Here is a 17,916-nt window from a genome sequence, read left to right on the forward strand (position 1 = left end):
GTCCAAAAGTCACAAAAGTGTCCAGGGGGGGCAGGAGACAACTAAACCCCAGATGAAGGTGCAAAAGGGCTGCCTCTAGGTGGAAGAAGCCGAAGATTCTGCAACAACTGAAGATGCCAGGAACTTCTTTGGTCAGAAGACGTCCCCCGAAGTGCTGGAGGATGCAGAGTTGTTTCTACACAGAAGGACCACAAACAAGCCTTGCTAGCTGCAAGAGTCGCAGTTGAGGATAAATGATGCTGCCCGGGCCCAGGATGGACCAGGAGGTCACCACATGGAAGAGGAGACAGAGGGGGCACCCAGCAACATGAGGAGCCCACACAGAAGCAGGCAGCACCAGCAGAAGCACTTGAACAGGCGTTCAAGAAAGCTGAACATGATGGTTGACTCAGCAACACAAAAGAATGTCCCACGAAGCCGGAGGTCAACTCAGCGAGTTTGGCAATGCAGGACGGAGTGCTGGAGACCTGGGCTGTGCTGTGCATGAAGGGATCCTTGCAAGAGTGCACAGAAGCCCTAGCAGCTGCAGTTCACACAGTACACAGTATTACTCTCTGGCGTGGGGAGGCAATGACTTACCTCCACCAAACTTGGACAGAAGGACCACTGGACTGTGGGGGTCACTTAGATCCAGCTCCTGTGTTCCAGGGACCACGCTCATCGAGATGAGAGGGGACCCAGAGGACCGGTGAAACAGATGTTTGGTGCCTGCGGTAGCAGGGGGAAGACTCCGTCAACCCACAGGAGATTTCTTCGGGATTTCCAGTGCAGGGTGAGGGCAGACAGCCCTCAGAGCATGCACCACCAGGAAGCAGTCGAGAAAGCCAGCAGGATTAGGCGTTACAATGTCACTGGTAGTCTTCTTGCTACTCTGTTGCAGTTGTGCAGATGTCCTGGAGCAGTCAGCAGTCGATCCTTGGCAAAAGTCGAAAAGAGAAGTGCAGAGGAACTCTGGTGAGCTCTTGCATTCGTTATCTTAAGAGAAACCTGCATCTTCATGTGTAAAAGATTAACAATTTATAACATGGAAGTTGAAAGAGTAACTCCTATACAAAATGAATTTATGTAACATTATAGTGAGAGGCACATAATGCACAATAACACCAGTATCACTCTGCCACATATTTGGTCCCAAGCAATCCAGGCACATGGAACCATCTTCTAGCTCTCAAAAGTGCTCTTTCATAGTCACACTATCACACTCAATAATTCCATTATCTTGGAGTCTGTGGTCATATGTCATTCATGATCTTGTTGTCCACAGGCATCTTTGTTTTGTGGGAGAGGGAGAGGGACCAGATCCTCTTATTGGGAGCAGGAGGCTTTAGTGATGGTGTGCTTTGAGCAACAGTCTTTTTTGGTGCCCCCCATGACCTCCTTTTCCACAGATTCCCCCACTACCACCATCCAACAGTGCCCCTCATCTCTTGCTAGCCCCTCACTGGCATTCATTTCATTTTACATAAGGAGCCTTGCAACAGATGCTTTTAACTCCTTGTGTGACAAAAAGTTGATGCACAGTCTGCCAGAAACGCCGCACAGGCTGCACCGCAGTGAGAAAATCACTGCACGCCAAACAGGAACAACGCAGCTCGGTTCCCTGAGAGGAGATCAACGCAGCACCAGCGCCGTGACCGGAACTTCAACGCATGGCCCACTGGATTGAAGCAAAGCTGAGCCAGAACAACGCAGCCCGACTTCCTGCGAGAAGAATCAAAGCAGCGCCTGCCATGCGGCAGAAATTTCCATGCATCGCCCACCAGAGCGATGCAGCTCCTGTGACAGCACGCCCAGGATTTCTCTGAATCATCCCCGGGGCATCCAAAAGCCCGGCAACCTGAAGAGGATCCAAGTCCACGAAATCGATGCAAAGCCTTCCCTATGTGGAAAATTATCAACGCATCGTCTGTGTGCACCTGCAGAAACCGACCCACACCTCCCTGTTTTCCACGCATCTCCTCCTCTGCGATCCCTTGCGGAGAATTTAAACGCAAACCAGGTACTTTGTGTTTGCAAGAGACACTTGTCTCTTTTTAAAAACTATAAACTATTTTTATCATTCTCTGAAGTGATAATCTAACTTGCAAATCTTGATCGTTTTGACCTGCATTTAACCAGATAAATATTACATATTTTTCTAAACACTGTGCGGTGTATTTTTGTGTTGCTATACTGTGTTATTGCATGATTTATTGCACAAATACTTTACACATTGCCTTCTAAGTTAAGCCTGACTGCTCAGTTCCAAGCTACCAGAGGGTGGGCACAGGATAATTTGGATTGTGTGTGATTTACACTGACTAGAGTGAGGGTCCTTGCTTGGACAGGGGGTAACCTGACTGCCAACCAAAGACCCCATTTCTAAAATTGGTGATCAGCGGTGAGGATAGGACTTGCATTTGTGCAGTGACATACAATAGCTAAGTGTACAGTACCTACCCACAGTTGAAGGTCAACTTGATTTTTTATCTTTTATCTTTTTCTGCAATTTCTTTTTCTGCCTGACATTTTTTAACTAAATCCTTATTCAACATGTCTCTGGCTGGGTCTCAAGCAGGAGCTGAAGATTTTGACCTAGCCAAGCTGGAGACATACACTGTTAAACAGCTGAAGGGGTTCTGCAAGGGGATAGGAGTACCTACCCAGGGTGCCTCCAAAAAGGAGAAATACCAAAAGGCGCAGAGGGTCTAGGCAGAAGCCCATTCAGATGGGAATGTTGAGGAGGCGGGCACAGAGGATGGTCCCATAGAGGATTTTTTGCCAGTAGTGGGAGATGTTACACATGGAATTGTGCCCCCTAGTAAACCAGGGAGCAGTGTCTCTAGCCATGGCCTGACCGCAGAGGAAAGGAGGGAGGAGAGAGAATTTCAACTACAAATGGCAAAGTTAAACATGGAAGCAGAGGAGAGGAAAGCAGAGAGAGAGGCTGAGAGAGCCTTGGCTGAAAATAAACTTTTGTTGGCTCATGAACTGAGTCTCAAGGAGCTGGATATAAAGGCGAGACAGTCTGAGTCCAGCATTGATGGTGGCAGCATACATGCAGGACCTGCTGGGGAAAGAAAGGTTCCTATCCCCAAAAATGTAGTGCCAAGTTATGTGGTGGGAGATGACATTGACAAGTGGTTGGCTGCTTATGAAGTTGCACTAAGGGCCCATGAGGTCTCTGAGGAGCAATGTGGGGCAGCCTTGTGGTGGTATGCACCAGTAGCGGGGAGGGACACACTCCTTGTATTAGATCTTAAAGATCAAAACAGATACACACCATGAAAACTGCTTTGCTTGCCAAGTTTGGGCTGACACCTGAGAAGTACCGTCTGAGGTTCAGGGACAACACCAAACTCTACACACAGAACTGGGTAGACCTTTTTTATTTCTGCAGTAAGGCACTGAATGGATGGGTGCGGGGTAGTAAAGTAGATGACTATTTGGGGTTATATAATTTGATCCTGAAAGAGCATATATTCAGTGTTTGCTGTACAGAGTTGCGCCAGCACCTAGGTGACAGTAAGTTGACTGATCCTAGAAAGCTTGCTGGGGAGGTGGACCTCTGGGTTAGAACCAGAGTGTCAAAAAACGTACCTGGGGGGACACCCACAAGGGTGGTCAGGGTTCCCAACAGAAGAAAGAGGGGGAAGAAAAACTTAAAAACAAGGAGTTTTCTAAAAGCCCCCAAAACAATTCCCAGGGGGCAATAGTACCCAGTCCCAGCCTGAGTCTGAGAGGAGGCCAGGATTCTTTGACAAAAAGAAAGGGAAGTTTTTTTCCCAAATGCTTAGAGTGCTTCAAGTTGGGACACTCTAAGGGTGACTCCCAGTGTCCCAAAAGGGCATAGCCCACCACTGGAGGGCAGACACCTCAGTTGGCTGGTGTAGCGCTCGGGGGGAGATGATCCCAGTTAGCTTGGGGGAACAGACAGAGGTATCACTAGTGTCCCTGGGAGATAAGGAAATCGTGCCAAAAGCCCACATGCCAGCCAATACTTCCAAGTATAGGCAGTGGGTCACCATTGATGGGCAAAGGGTGGAGGCTCCGCGTGACACAGGAGCCAGTATGACTACTGTCTGGGGTCAGCTGGTGTCAGCAGAGCAAGTAATCCCTAATATCTTCCACCAGGTCATGGTCACTGACAATTGCGAGAGCCACCTAAAGGTAGCGCTGGTTCCCTTTGAGCGGGGGGGAGGGGCCTGGTACTATAAAAGTAGCTGTGAGTCCTGCCATGCCTGTAGATTGTCTGTTAGGCAATGATCTTGAGCACACTGCCTGGAAAGAGCTAGAGCTCAGATGCCATCTGGAGATGTTAGGTTTGCCTGAATGGGTCTGCATGACCACGGTCCATAGCTGCCTGGGAAGGGAGTCAAGGGCGTCTGAAGCCTGGAACAATGGCCCAGATAGCTGCACAGAGGAAGGGCAAGGGGCACGGAAAACCAGCCCCAGATATTCCCGCAGTAGTTGACGGGGTCCCAGGGGAGGAGGCCCTAGAGCCAACTGGGGAGGATATTGCCGACCTGGGTAACCTCCCTGAGTTTGCTGGCTGGCAAGTGGAGGGTGGGCCAACCAGGGAGGAGTTCTGAAAAGCGCAGAAGGAGTGCCCCACTCTTGAGGGTCTGAGGCAACAGGCCTCAGCCCAAGCAATAGGTGAAGCCTTGGGCGATCACCACATATATTGGGAGAATGATCTCCCCTACAGTGAGCCTAAGGTACTGGCCGCTGGGGCAGCATGTTTGCTGGTGGTCCCCCAGTGTTACTGGGCCTTCCTATTGAGCCTGGCTCATGACATCCCCCTGGCACAACATTTGGGGCAAGACAAGACTTTTGCCAGGCTTGTCACCCACTTCCATTGGCCTAGAATGCGGGTAGCCTCAGATAATTTCTGTAGGGCCTGCCCAACCTGCCAGTCTAGTGGGAAGACAGGGAAAAGGCTTAGAGCCCCCTGATCCCACTCTCCGTCATTGGCGCCCCGTTGGACACCAAAACCACCCTAGGCAACAGGTTTATCCTGGTTTTGGTGGACCCTGCCACCCGCTACCCAGAGGCAATCCCTCTGACAGTGAATGCACCGGTGGTGACCAGAGCTTTGATGGTGATATTTACCCATATGGGGTTCCCAAAGGAGGTTGTGTCTGACAGGGGCACAAGCCTCTTGTTAGCATACATGAAGTCCATGTGGGATGAGTGTGGGTTAACCTACCTGTTTACCACCCCTTACCATCCTCAAACAAATGGGCTTGTTGAAAGATTCAACAAGACCCTGAAAGGCATGATCACTGGCCTGCCTGAGGCCATGAGGCGTAAGTGGGACGTCCTCTTGCCATTCCTTCTCTTTGCTTATAGGGAGGTGCCCCAGAAAGGGGTGGGGTTCAGCCCCTTTGAACTTCAGTATGGTCACCCTGTCAGGGGACCACTAAGCATAGTAAAGGAGGGGTGGGAGAAAGCTCACAAGAAACCTCCCCAGGATGCGGTCAGTTGCATTCTGGCCCTCCGAAACCAGACACAGCATTTCTGGAAACAGGCCAAGAGCAACCTCGAGGCCAGTCAAGAGGTGATGAAGGAGTGGTATCACCAGAAGGCCACTCTGGTAGAATTCTCACCTAGAGACAAGGTGTGGGCGATGGAGCCAGTAGAGCCTAGAGCTCTCCAGGACCGCTGGACTGGCCCATTTGAAATCAAGGAGCGGAAGGGGGAGGCCACTTACCTAGTGGACCTCAAGACCCCTAGAAACCTCCGAAGGGTTCTCCACCACAACAGACTAAAGCCTTGTTTTGAGAGGACTGATGTCAGTATGCTCCTTGTGACAGATGAGGGCATGGAAGAGGAGAGTGAGCCTCTCCCTGACCTCTTCTCTGCCAAAGAAGGTGATGGGTCAGTGGAGGGTGTTAATCTTTCTGACTCCCTGACTCTAGAGCAAAGGGAAGACTTCTACGAGTTGTTGGAGAAGTTCTCTTCCCTGTTCTCCCTCACTCCTGGACTCACACACTTGTGTGTCCATGACATTGACACAGGAGACAGTTCACCTGTAAAGAATAGGATTTACAGGGTGTCAGACAAGTGAGGTCCAACATCAAGGATGAAGTTTCCAAGATGCTGGCTCTTGGGGTGATAGAGAAGTCCAGCAGTCCCTGGTTCAGCCCAGTGGTGTTGGTTCCCAAGGCTGCTGCTCCCGGTGCCAAGCCAGAACTTAGGTTCTGCGTGGACTACCGGAGTCTCAACTCTGTCACGAACACAGATGCTCACCCCATCCCCAGAGCTAATGAGCTCGTACACAGGCTTGGCGCTGCCAAGTTCCTTAGTACCTGTGACCTCACGTCAGGGTACTGGCAGATCACCTTGACTAAAGGGGCTCAAGAGAGATCCACTTTCTCTACTCCTGAGGGCCAAAACCAGTTCAGAGTAATGCCCTTTGAAGAATTCCCCCGCTACCTTCCAACGGTTGGTTAACGGGGTCCTAGCTGGCAAGGATGCCTTTTGCGCAGCCGACATTGCCATCTACAGTTCCAGTGGGGAGGAACACCTGCTCCACCTCAAGGAGGTGCTTCATGCCCTGCAACAAGCAGGCGTGACCATCAAGGCCAGAAAGTGCCAGATTGGGACACCTAGTAGGTGGTGCAAGGTGCAGCCCCTCCAGGCCAAGATTGAAACTATCAAGGCCTGGCAACCACCTAGACCCCAACCCGAGGTGAGGGCCTTCTTGTGCCTCACTGGTTATTACCATAGGCTCATCAAGGGCTATGGAACCATTGTGTCACCCTTTGCAGAACTCACATCCAAAAAGCAACCTAGATTGGTGAATTGGACAGAGGCTTGTCAGAAAGCCTTTGACTCCCTGAAGGAAGCCATGTGCACGGCCCCCGTGCTCAAGGCAGCTGACTACTCCCAGGAATGTATTGTGCAGACGAAAGCTTCAGAGCATGGCATAAGGGCAGTTGTAGCACAGCTAAATGAGGAGGTCTTTATTAGCAGAAGGCTATTACCAGTAGTCTTTATTAGCAGAAGGCTATTACCATGGGAACAGAGGTGGAGTGCTATTGAGAGAGAAGCATTTGCTGTGGTCTGAGCACTGATGAAGCTGAGACCATACCTGTTTGGGACTCACTTCCTGGTTTAGACAAACCACAGGCCCCTCAGATGGCTCATGTAGATGAGGAACAAAAATCCTAAACTATTGAGGTGGTAATTTCCCTACGGTGGAGCATCACCGGGGATTGACCACGCCAACGCTGATGGTCTCTCCAGATACTTCCACCTTAGGGTTTGAGAGCTCCCAGGAGGTTGGGTAGCACTTCCCACTTTCAGCTGTGGGGGGACACATGTTAGACCTGACAACCTTAGAGTGGTCACTCATAACTTTTTGCCTGCCCCCTTCCACTTTTTGGACACTGTTTTTGCTGGTTTTAGGACTCTGCGCACTTTATCCCTGCTAACCAGTGCTAAAGTGCGTATGCTCTCTCCCTTAAAACGTGGTGACATTGGTTCATATCCAACTGTCTTATTTAATCTACTTGTAAGACCCTAGTAAAGTGTACTACATGTGCCCATTAAATGCTACTAGTGGGCCTGCAGCACTGATTGTGCCCCCCACATAAGTAGCCTCTTAACCATGCCTTAGGCCTGCCATTGCAAGGCCTGTGTGTGCAGTTTCACTGCCACTTCGAATTGGCACTTAAAAGTACTTGCCAAGCCTTAAACTCTGCCTTTTCTACAGATAAGTCACCACTAAGGTAGGACCTAGGTAATCCCTAGGGCAGGGTGGCATGTAGATAAAATGCAGGCCATGTACCTGTGCAGTTTATATGTCCAGTTAGTGTAAAACTGCTAAATTCATTTTTACACTGCTGTGAGACCTGCTCCTTTCATAGGCTAACATTAGGGCTACCCTCATATACTGTTTGAGTGGTAGATTCTGATCTGAAAGGAGTAATAAGGTCATATTTTGTATGGCCATAATGGTAATACAAAATCCTGCTGACTGGTGAAGTTGGATTTAATATTACTATTTTAGAAATGCCAATTTTAGGAAGTGAGCATTTCTCTGCACTGAACTCCTTCTGTGCCTTACAATCCATGTCTGGCTAGGTTACCTGACAGCTCCCTTGTGCATTTCACTCAGACAACCCCCAAACACCGGATGCTCAGTCACACCTGCACACATCTGCATACTGAATGGGTCTTCCTGGGCTGGGAGGATGGAGGGCCTGACACTTACATGTCAAAGGACAGTGGCCTGCCCTCACAAAATGGACTGTCAAACCCCCTACTGAGACCCTGGCAGACAGGATGGAACTGAAAGGGGACCGTGTGCACTTCTATGCCACTCTTTGAAGTCTCCCCCACTTCAAAGACACATTTGGGTATTTAAACAGGGCCTCTGACCCTACCAACTCAGACACTTCTGGACAAGACAAAAGTATATAAGGGTAGTGAGTGGTAAGGATGCCGCACTTCCGTACCGTAACAATTCTTATTAAAGCAACACAATGAATCAGATGAGAGAAAAAGGTGCCACTCGGTCGGGTGCCCCACTACCCTAGTGGGCACAGAGACTTGTGTACCGGGGTACACAATGACAATGAATACAGGTAGACCAAGGCACACAGAGAGGTAAGAGTTCATCAACGTTTCTGGGACGAAAGTATAGCCCAAGTATTGTGAGTCCAAAGGCGAGGAGTAAAGCGATGATTCCGGGTTGGTGTTTTGGTAAAGTCTTTATTCACAGGTGTAGGTTTGTGTCGTCTTACAGGAAACGGCCAACACGTGTTTCGTCACACAAGTGACTTTATCGAGGCTGTAAAGAAGTAATAAAAACATACCGATATGTACAGTTGTCCTGAAGAGATAAGACTATTGAGTGTTAACAATGTTAAGGTGAACCCGTAATCCGCTTTAGAAAGGTGCGTGTGCAGTTAAATACAAGTGAGTGAAGAGTCACGCGGCATGGCAAAATAGATGTTGTTGTGTACTTCCAATAACAAGTGTTGCAAGAGCAGAGACGGTGTCCAGTGAGTTGGGTGCAAAGAGCGTCTCTATTTTTGATACCTGGAATGTTGTTACCGTATCGTGAAGTGAACCTGAGCACTAGTGAGTTAAGTGCCAAGAGGGTAAAGTTACAGTAGTGATTGTGCTGGTGGAATAGGGTTAATAACGCCGGTGAGTAGATTTGCAAGAGGCACACCTCAGAGATAGTAAAAAGATGAGTAAGAGGTGATAGTGAGAACATACCTGGGCCAGTCCGGCCAGGGGCAGAGGAAAACAGTAAGTTGAAGTAAAATACGGACGGTGGTCAGTCCTGGGTATGACCAATGCGAGTGTTCGATAATCCAGTGGTCGAGAAGAGGGTGACGTGAGGGCCCTGATAAGCCCGAATTCGTGACCCTAGTTGGATAGACAGAGTTACTGTAAGCAAATGTAAAAAGGGTTCAGAACCTTCAAAAAAAACTAAGTGCATAGAGAATCCAAAGAGAGATGTGAAAAACCGGGGAGGACCCAGACCCCGAACGTAACCAAGTATGGGCAGTGCGCATGGGACCGCCGATGAGTGGGTCAAAAGGTGACATAATAGGTAATTTAAAAATATGGGGCCGAGGCCAGTAAATGGCATTTGGTGTCGGCGTGTTTGGTACTTGAAAATAATGTGTTCTTACATAATGGCAATTGGTACCGACAATGCCAGGGGGTAGCGATGGGTGCCAAATTCTCCTCGTCATATTCCAATTTATACATGGGGCAATTTGAAAAGATTCACCTATGGTCCAAGTGCCCGGCACATATTACTCAACATATTCTTTTTTGGGGAAGGTACATTGACGATATTCTAACAATCTGGACAGGCAATATCCCTGATCTTGATACACTCATAGTTCACCTCAACACCAATGACTTCAATCTAACCTTCATGCACAAGGCAGACCACACCCAAATTGAATTCCTAGACCTTCTCTTATACACTACCAACAATAGAATTACCTCTAGGCTATACAGAAAACCAACAGCCTGCAACTCCATCCTACATGCGAAAAGTGCCCATCCCCTGACACAAATCAAAGCGATTCCCTATGGGGAGATGATTAGAGTTCGACGGAACTGCACCGATACTGACATCTTCAAACACGAACTCAAGAATCTGACACACCGCTTCCTAGCACGCGGGTACACCTATAAGCTTATCTCAACGGCTACCAAACGCATATCCTCCATTGACCAACACTCGCTTCTTATCAGGGGCTCAAAAAGAACGTCCAAAGGATCCAACAAACGTCCCTTTTCCTTCATCACTCAATACAGCCCTGCCAGTAAAACTGTGCTCCATGTCCTCAAACGACACTGGCACTTACTACTACTAGACTCAGGTCTTAGAAACTATATCAACAGCTCACCTACCATGACTCATAGCAGGGGACGCACCCTTAGGAACATCTTATGCCCTAGCTTTCTCATGCCCCATACACAAACACGCCCCCCACCATGGATTCCTACTAAACCCAATAGATTTTTCAAGTGTGGTGGCTGCATTTCTTGCCAAATGGCTCTCAACAAAACCACTTCTTTCTCTTACAACACCAAGACGGTTCACAATGTCAGGAGCTTTATCAACTGTAACACCAGATACACAGTATATTGTATCATTTGTGCATGTGGCCGCATCTATGTTGGCAGCACTATACGCCCACTCAAAGAGAGTATTCAGGAACACATTAGAGCCATCAGGAACAGCAACAATACATACCCACTGGCTGTTCACTTCAACACCTCACATGGTGAGGGAGACATCCTTAACATCAAATTCCATGGGTTTGCTCAGGTTACAGGGTCACCCAGACTGGGTGACAGAACCAGGGACCTCAGCAAATGTGAGGCCAAATGGATTCTCAAACTCCGTACAGTTGAATTTGGACTCAACACCGACCACGAACTGCATTTCTTCCTCACTTGAATTGCGTTTACCTGTAAGGTTAAATTTTTCTGTATTGTTTAGTATACATCACTGTACATTTCCTCTCACATGATATACATTGCTCTATCCATTTCTTGCCTTAGGCTGCCTTAAACATTACATGTGAAACCCGCTCCCCACTATAATTGACTGTATTTGCATGTATGTTGTACTATTTGTGTTTACCAGCTCGGAAAAACACCGCCTTTTTTCAAAGTATCTCAATATTGATGTATCTTATTGACTCTGTTACCAAACATCTGGATTGCTTTCCTAAACATTTTTACACTACTATGTGTTGCTGAATTCTCTCACTGCTTTTCGTATTTGCACTGTTTACATTGCTCTGCATCTACTACCAAGTTACCACGTTTAACGTTTGGACGCCTGGATCATAGTAATGTGTCTTACATCCAATAGTAGCACTCACGGGTCCTTTCCTCAGCTCTGCCATCCCTTATTTTACGTTTTTCCACTATGTTTCACGACCCTTATGGGGTTCTTCTCATACCACGTTTATTCAGTCTTCACTTCTCAACTCTCACTAACACGCTACCTTTCCTCACACTGCTGCTTCTACTAACTATTTACATCGACCTGCTCGTTCTCAGTCTTTCCTTACCTTCCCTCCTTCAAATCGTCTCCCACACTTTTCTACTGTTCCTTACTCGCACTTACCCTTTCCAATATGGCCGCCTTTCCTTCCCTTTTTTTTCCTGTGATTTCAACCACCCACCCCCGAACCACTGTGAAGCACAGTCCCTCGTCTATGTCGCCCAATTTTGATTATATTCAAAACGAACGCGCGACGCCGAGCACATTGACTCGCCTCGCTTGATGGACTGGATGCTCCCGGACTAACATTCAGGTATTTGGGACCGCTGCCACTTTATATACACTGCTCGGGGGATTCTCTATCTGTTGGACTTTTTTCTGTCTAATTACCAGCAGCAAAGCCTTTGATATTTAACACGACACTCCGCTCCCGCTCCAACGCAGTTTTCGAGTGCTTTCGTTTACGAGCTAGTAAGCGTCTTTCTCTTGCTGCTCGAGTCGGGCTGTATACTTTCCTGCAGTGCAGGCATGCTCCACTTTAAATGTGTTGATTTCTGCCCGACTTTACGCTTAGGTCTTTAAACACGCCGACACCAAATGCCATTTACTGGCCTCGGCCCCATATTTTTAAATGACCTTTTATGTCACCTTTTGACCCACTCATCGGCGGTCCCATGCACACTGCCCATACTTGGTTACGTTCGGGGTCTGGGTCCTCCCCGGTTTTTCACATCTCTCTTTGGATTCTCTATGCACTTAGTTTTTTTTGGAGGTTCTGAACCCTTTTTACATTTGCTTACAGTAACTCTGTCTATCCAACTAGGGTCACGAATTCAGGCTTATCAGGGCCCTCACGTCACCCTCTTCTCGACCACTGGATTATCGAACACTCGCATTGGTCATACCCAGGACTGACCACCGTCCGTATTTTACTTCAACTTACTGTTTTCCTCTGCCCCTGGCCGGACTGGCCCAGGTATGTTCTTACTATCACCTCTTACTCATATTTTTACTATCTCTGAGGTGTGCCTCTTGCAAACCTACTCACCGGCGTTATTAACCCTATTCCACCAGCACAATCATTACTGTAACTTTACCCTCTTAGCACTTAACTCACTAGTGCTCAGGTTCACTTCACGATACGGTAACAACATTCCAGGTATCAAAAATAGAGACGCTCTTTGCACCCAACTCACTGGACACCGTCTCTGCTCTTGCAACACTTGTTATTGGAAGTACACGACAACATCTATTTTGCCATGCCGCGTGACTCTTCACTCACTTGTATTTAACTGCACACGCACCTTTCTAAAGCGGATTACGGGTTCACCTTAACATTGTTAACACTCAATAGTCTTATCTCTTCAGGACAACTGTACATATCGGTATGTTTTTATTACTTCTTTACAGCCTTGATAAAGTCACTTGTGTGACGAAACACGTGTTGGCTGTTTCCTGTAAGACGACACAAACCTACACCTGTGAATAAAGACTTTACCAAAACACCAACCCAGAATCATCGCTTTACTCCTCGCCTTTGGACTCACAATACTTGGGCTATACTTTCGTCCCAGAAACGTTGATGAACTCTTACCTCTCTGTGTGCCTTGATCTACCTGTATTCACTTCTGGACAAGATACCGCTGGTGAAGAAACTCTGAACCAGATTCTGCAACCTGCCAAGAGGAACTGCCTGGCTGCCCAAAGGACTCACCTGACTTATTTTCTGAAAAGGACTGCTGCCCTGCTGTTGCCCTGCTGTTGCTCTGCTGCCTGAATGCCCTCTGGCTCTGCTGAGAAGTACTCTCCAAGGGCTTGGATAGAGCTTGCCTCCTGTTCCTTGAAGTCTCAGGACCAAAAAGACTTCCTCCTGCAAAGAACTCCTTGTGTGGCGAAAATTCAGTGCTCAGCCTGCCAGAAATGATGCACAGCCTGTATCGTGATGAGAAAATCACCGCACTACGAACTGGAACGACAAAGCCCGGCTCCCCGAAAGGAGATCGACGCAGGGCTATCGTTGCGACCGGAACTTCGACGCACGGCCAACTGGATCGATGCAAAGCTGAGCCGGAACGACGCAGCCCAACTTCCTGTGAGAAGAATCGACGCAGCGCCTGCATGCGGCAGAAATTTCCACACATCGCCCACCGGATCTACGCAGCTCCTGTGACTTCGTCCTGCACGCCCAGGATTTATCCGCATTGTCCCCAGGGCGTCCGAGAAAGCCGGCAACCAGCAAAAGATCTAAGTCAGCGTGCCGGAAATCAACACAAAGCATTCTCTGTGTGGAAAATTATCAACGCATCGTCTGTGTGTGCCCAGAGAAACCGACACACACCTCCCCGTTTTCCACTCATCTCCTCCTCTGCGGTCCCTTGCAAAGAATTTGAACACAGACCAGGTACTTTGTGCTTGCAAGAGACACTTGTTGCTTTTTAAAGACTAAAGACTCTTTTTATCATTCTCTGAGGTGATAATCTAACTTGTACTTATCAAATCTTGATAATTTTGACCTGCATTTAACCAGATAAATATTACATATTTTTCTAAACACTGTGAGGTGTATTTTTGTGGGTTTTTCTGTGTTATTGCATGATTTATTGCACAAATACTTTGCCTTCTAAGTTAAGCCTGACTGCTCAGTGCCAAGCTACCAGAGGGTGGGCACAGGATAAATTGGATTGTGTGTGACTTACCCTGACTAGAGTGAGGGTCCTTGCTTGGACAGGGGGTAACCTGATTGCCAACCAAAGACCCCATTTCTAACAGTTGTGTTTTACATATTCACTGTTTTGTTGATGTTAACTGCTTTACACACCTGTCTCGTAGGTTAAGCTTAACTGCTCATGGGGCAAGCTACCAAGGGTTCAGCAAAGATTCATTTATTGAGAAGTCAACTGGACCTAGTGGGGCTTATGGCCTATTGCTATGTGAATGTACCTACCTGCCCTTACCAATAACCCACTTTCCAAAATGTTGGTGCACAGTAGAGGGATCCAGAACTTGTGTTTAATATTACAATACAGGGCCCAATTCAGAAATGCAAATGTAGATGTTTTGTCTAAACTTAAACCAAACATCTAAGTTTATGACTTTGCGAATTCACAAAGGGCATTTACGAGTTGTATCTTTAGATCCTCACTCGGGGTGGGATCTTTGCTTCAAGCACTGTTTCCAGCCAGATCACAAAAGAGGAGATGCTGACTGCTGAAATCGACACTGGTGGGCAGTCCCATGGGATTACTGGTGTAGTATGGGGGTGGAAGTTGGCCCAGAGATGCGGTTAGGATATACAGAGGTTACGTTAGTGTCTGTGGGAGGGATGGATGTTGAAGCCCTGGACGCCTTATCTCCAAGCAAGGAGAAGCACAAAGCAGTTGCCTAAAGTCAATGGGACTGAGGAAGAGACTCTGAGAGGTAGAGGAGCCAGTATGACTATAGTCACAAACAATCTGGTTCTCCAGAGCAGATACGACATAGTGCATTTCACGAGGTGACTTATGCAGACATCAGAGCCAAGCTCCATCCCATAACCATGGTGAGCTTGGAATGGGGAGGTGTTACTGGCCCTATAAAGGTGGTTGTGTCTCCTGCCCACCCAGTGGAGTGTCTAGTGGGAAATGATCTTGAACATTTGAGTGATCAGAAGTGAAGAGAAGGGTCTATGCACAGATGCTGGGCGTCCCTGAGTGGGTGTGTGGTGTGACCAGGTCACAGGCTGCACAGCAGAGAAGCGATGAACACTTAGACCCTATAACAATGGGCACACCTCCAGAAGCAGGAGAAATGGCATTGTGTCTGGTGAGCCAGTCCAAGGAACTCCAGAGCTGTAGGAGGAATCCAATTCTGTGGGGGAGTATCTGACCTCTGAGGTAAGGACTCCACCCTTGCAAGCTCTACCTGACTTGACAGAATTGCAAGGAGTAGGTGGAACCCCCATGAGGGAAGAGGTGTGCTGGGGCAAAGAGGGTGTCCCACTCTTGAGGACCTGAGGCAAACTCCCTCCAGACAACTGCAGGACGATGTCAGTGATCCCATAGGGTTTACTTTGGAGGATGGAGTCCTCTATAATGAGATAAGGGACTTGAAACCAGGGGCAACCAGGAGAGTGGTGGCTCCCCAGACGTACATGGAATTCCTCCTCACCTTAAGCCATGACATCCCCTTTTCATGGCATTTGGGTCAGACCAAGACCTGGAGTAGGCTGGTGAACCATTTCAATTGGCCCAACATATCCGCCAAAGTAAAGTTGTTCTATAGTTCCTGTGTCATCTGTCAGGCCAATGGCAAGACTGGGGGGATGCCAAAGGCTCCCTTAATACTACTGCCAGTGGTTGGCATGCCCTTTGAGAGGGTGGGATTGATATTGTTGGTCCCCTAGACTCACCAACTGCCTCAGGCATCAGAATCATTTTGGTGTTAGTGGACCATGCCACTAGGTATCCAAAGACAATACTCCTCAGAACAGTTGTTGCTTCCACAGTGGCTATGGCCGTGCTGGATGTGTTCACCAGTGTGGGTTTCCCAAAGGGGGTGGTCTCAAATAGCAGCACACACTTTATGTCTGCCTATCTGAAGGCAATGTGGGATGAATGTGGTGTTACTTACAAGTTCACCACCCCATATCATCCCCAGAATAATGGTCTAGTGAAAAGATTTAACAAGACCCTCAAGGGCATGATTATGGGTTTGACAAACACAGGATGAGATGGGATGTTCTCCTCCCATGCCTGCTGTTTGTTTAGCTTCAGCCCCTTTGAATTACTGTTGGGTACCCTGTAAGAGGTCGATTATGGTTGGTGAGAGAGTCTTGGGAGAAGCCTCTCAAGGAGTCGAAGCAAAATGTGTTTGACTATGTGCTAGGCCTCTGGTCCAGCATGGCAGAGTACATGAAGAGAGCAAGTGACAACAAGGGGGCCAGCCAAGAGCTCATGAAGCTCTGGCATGGTCAAAAGGCTACTATGCATGTCAGTTGGTGTGGGTGTTGGAGCTTGTGGCTCCCAGGGCCCTCCAAGCCAAGTGGGCTGGGTTCTACTTTCTGGAGAGAAAGGGTGAGGTCCCCTTTCTGGTGGACTTTGGCACAGTCCAGAATCCCCATCAGATTCTGTATGTGAACAGACTTAAACACCACCAAGATGAAGGGCAGAGATGACTATGCATCTGGTCAGAGATAACGGAAAGGAGGAGGCGAGTGATCCTCTGCCAGACCTCCTCTCTACCAATGTGCAAGATGGGTTAGTGGAGGGAGTTTTAATCTCTCCCAAGCTGACTGACCAACAGCAAAAAACTGCAAATAAGTGTTGGAGCAGTGTGGTGGGCTGTTCTACCTGACCATTGGACTTATCGCTTGGTGTGCGCATGATATTGACAATGGTGACAGCTTACCTGTCAAAAACAAGTTGTAAAGGTTTTCTGACCAGCTCAGAGCAAAAATCAAGGCTGGGGTAGCTAAGATGTTGGAGCTTGGGGTAATTGAGACTACTGATAGTCCTTGGGCAGTCCAGTGGTACTGGTACCCAATTCTAATTCCCAAGGTGGGAAGAAAGAGTTGAGATTCTGTGTAGACTAGAGAGGTTTGAATGCAGTCACTAAGACTGACACACACCATGTCAAGACATGATGAGCTCATTGATAAGTACGGCAGAGTTCAGTGGTGTACCTGGGCTACCATGTAGGTGGAGACCATGTACAGCCTCCCCTGCCCAAAATCCAGACCATCCTGGATTAGGAGGTTCCTAGAACCCAGACTCAGGTCAGGGCCTTTTTTAGCCTGACAGGGTATTACGGAAGATTTGTCAAGAACTATGGGACCATTGTGGCCCCGCTGATACACCTCACAACCAAAAAAAAAGCAAAACAAAAGGTCTCTTGGACCCCAGAGTGTCAGCAGGCTTTTGATACTCTGAAGGAGGCTATGTGTTCAGCATCAGTGCTACTGGCCTCTGACTACAAACAGATGCTGTCTGATGATGACAGCCAGTTGTCTTCATTAGCAGGTGACTACTCCCCAGAGAACAAACATAGAACGTCATTGAGAGGGAGGCCTATACTGTGGTCTGGTCCCTGAAGAAGCTGAGGCCATACCTGTTTGGCACTCATTTCCATGTTCACTCTGACCACAGACCTCTCAGATAGATCATGCAGATAAGGGGGGAGGACCCAAAGCTGCTGAGGTGGTCCATTTCCCTACACGGGAAGGACATCACAGTGTAACATAGACCTGGGAGTGCTGAGTATTATTATGATTATGATTATTATTTTTATTGTTATTATTATTATTATTATTATTATTATTATTATTATTATTATTATTATTATGATAGAATACTTTTCTATCACCCTGGACAAAAAAGCTGAACAAAGTTGTTTTCCATTGTATGGTGTTTTCTTGCATACTACAGCTGGCAATACCATCTTAAGCATTTAAGTTGAACCGT

This window comes from Pleurodeles waltl, chromosome 8, assembly GCF_031143425.1.
Source record: "Pleurodeles waltl isolate 20211129_DDA chromosome 8, aPleWal1.hap1.20221129, whole genome shotgun sequence".
NCBI classification, from domain to species: domain Eukaryota; kingdom Metazoa; phylum Chordata; class Amphibia; order Caudata; family Salamandridae; genus Pleurodeles; species Pleurodeles waltl.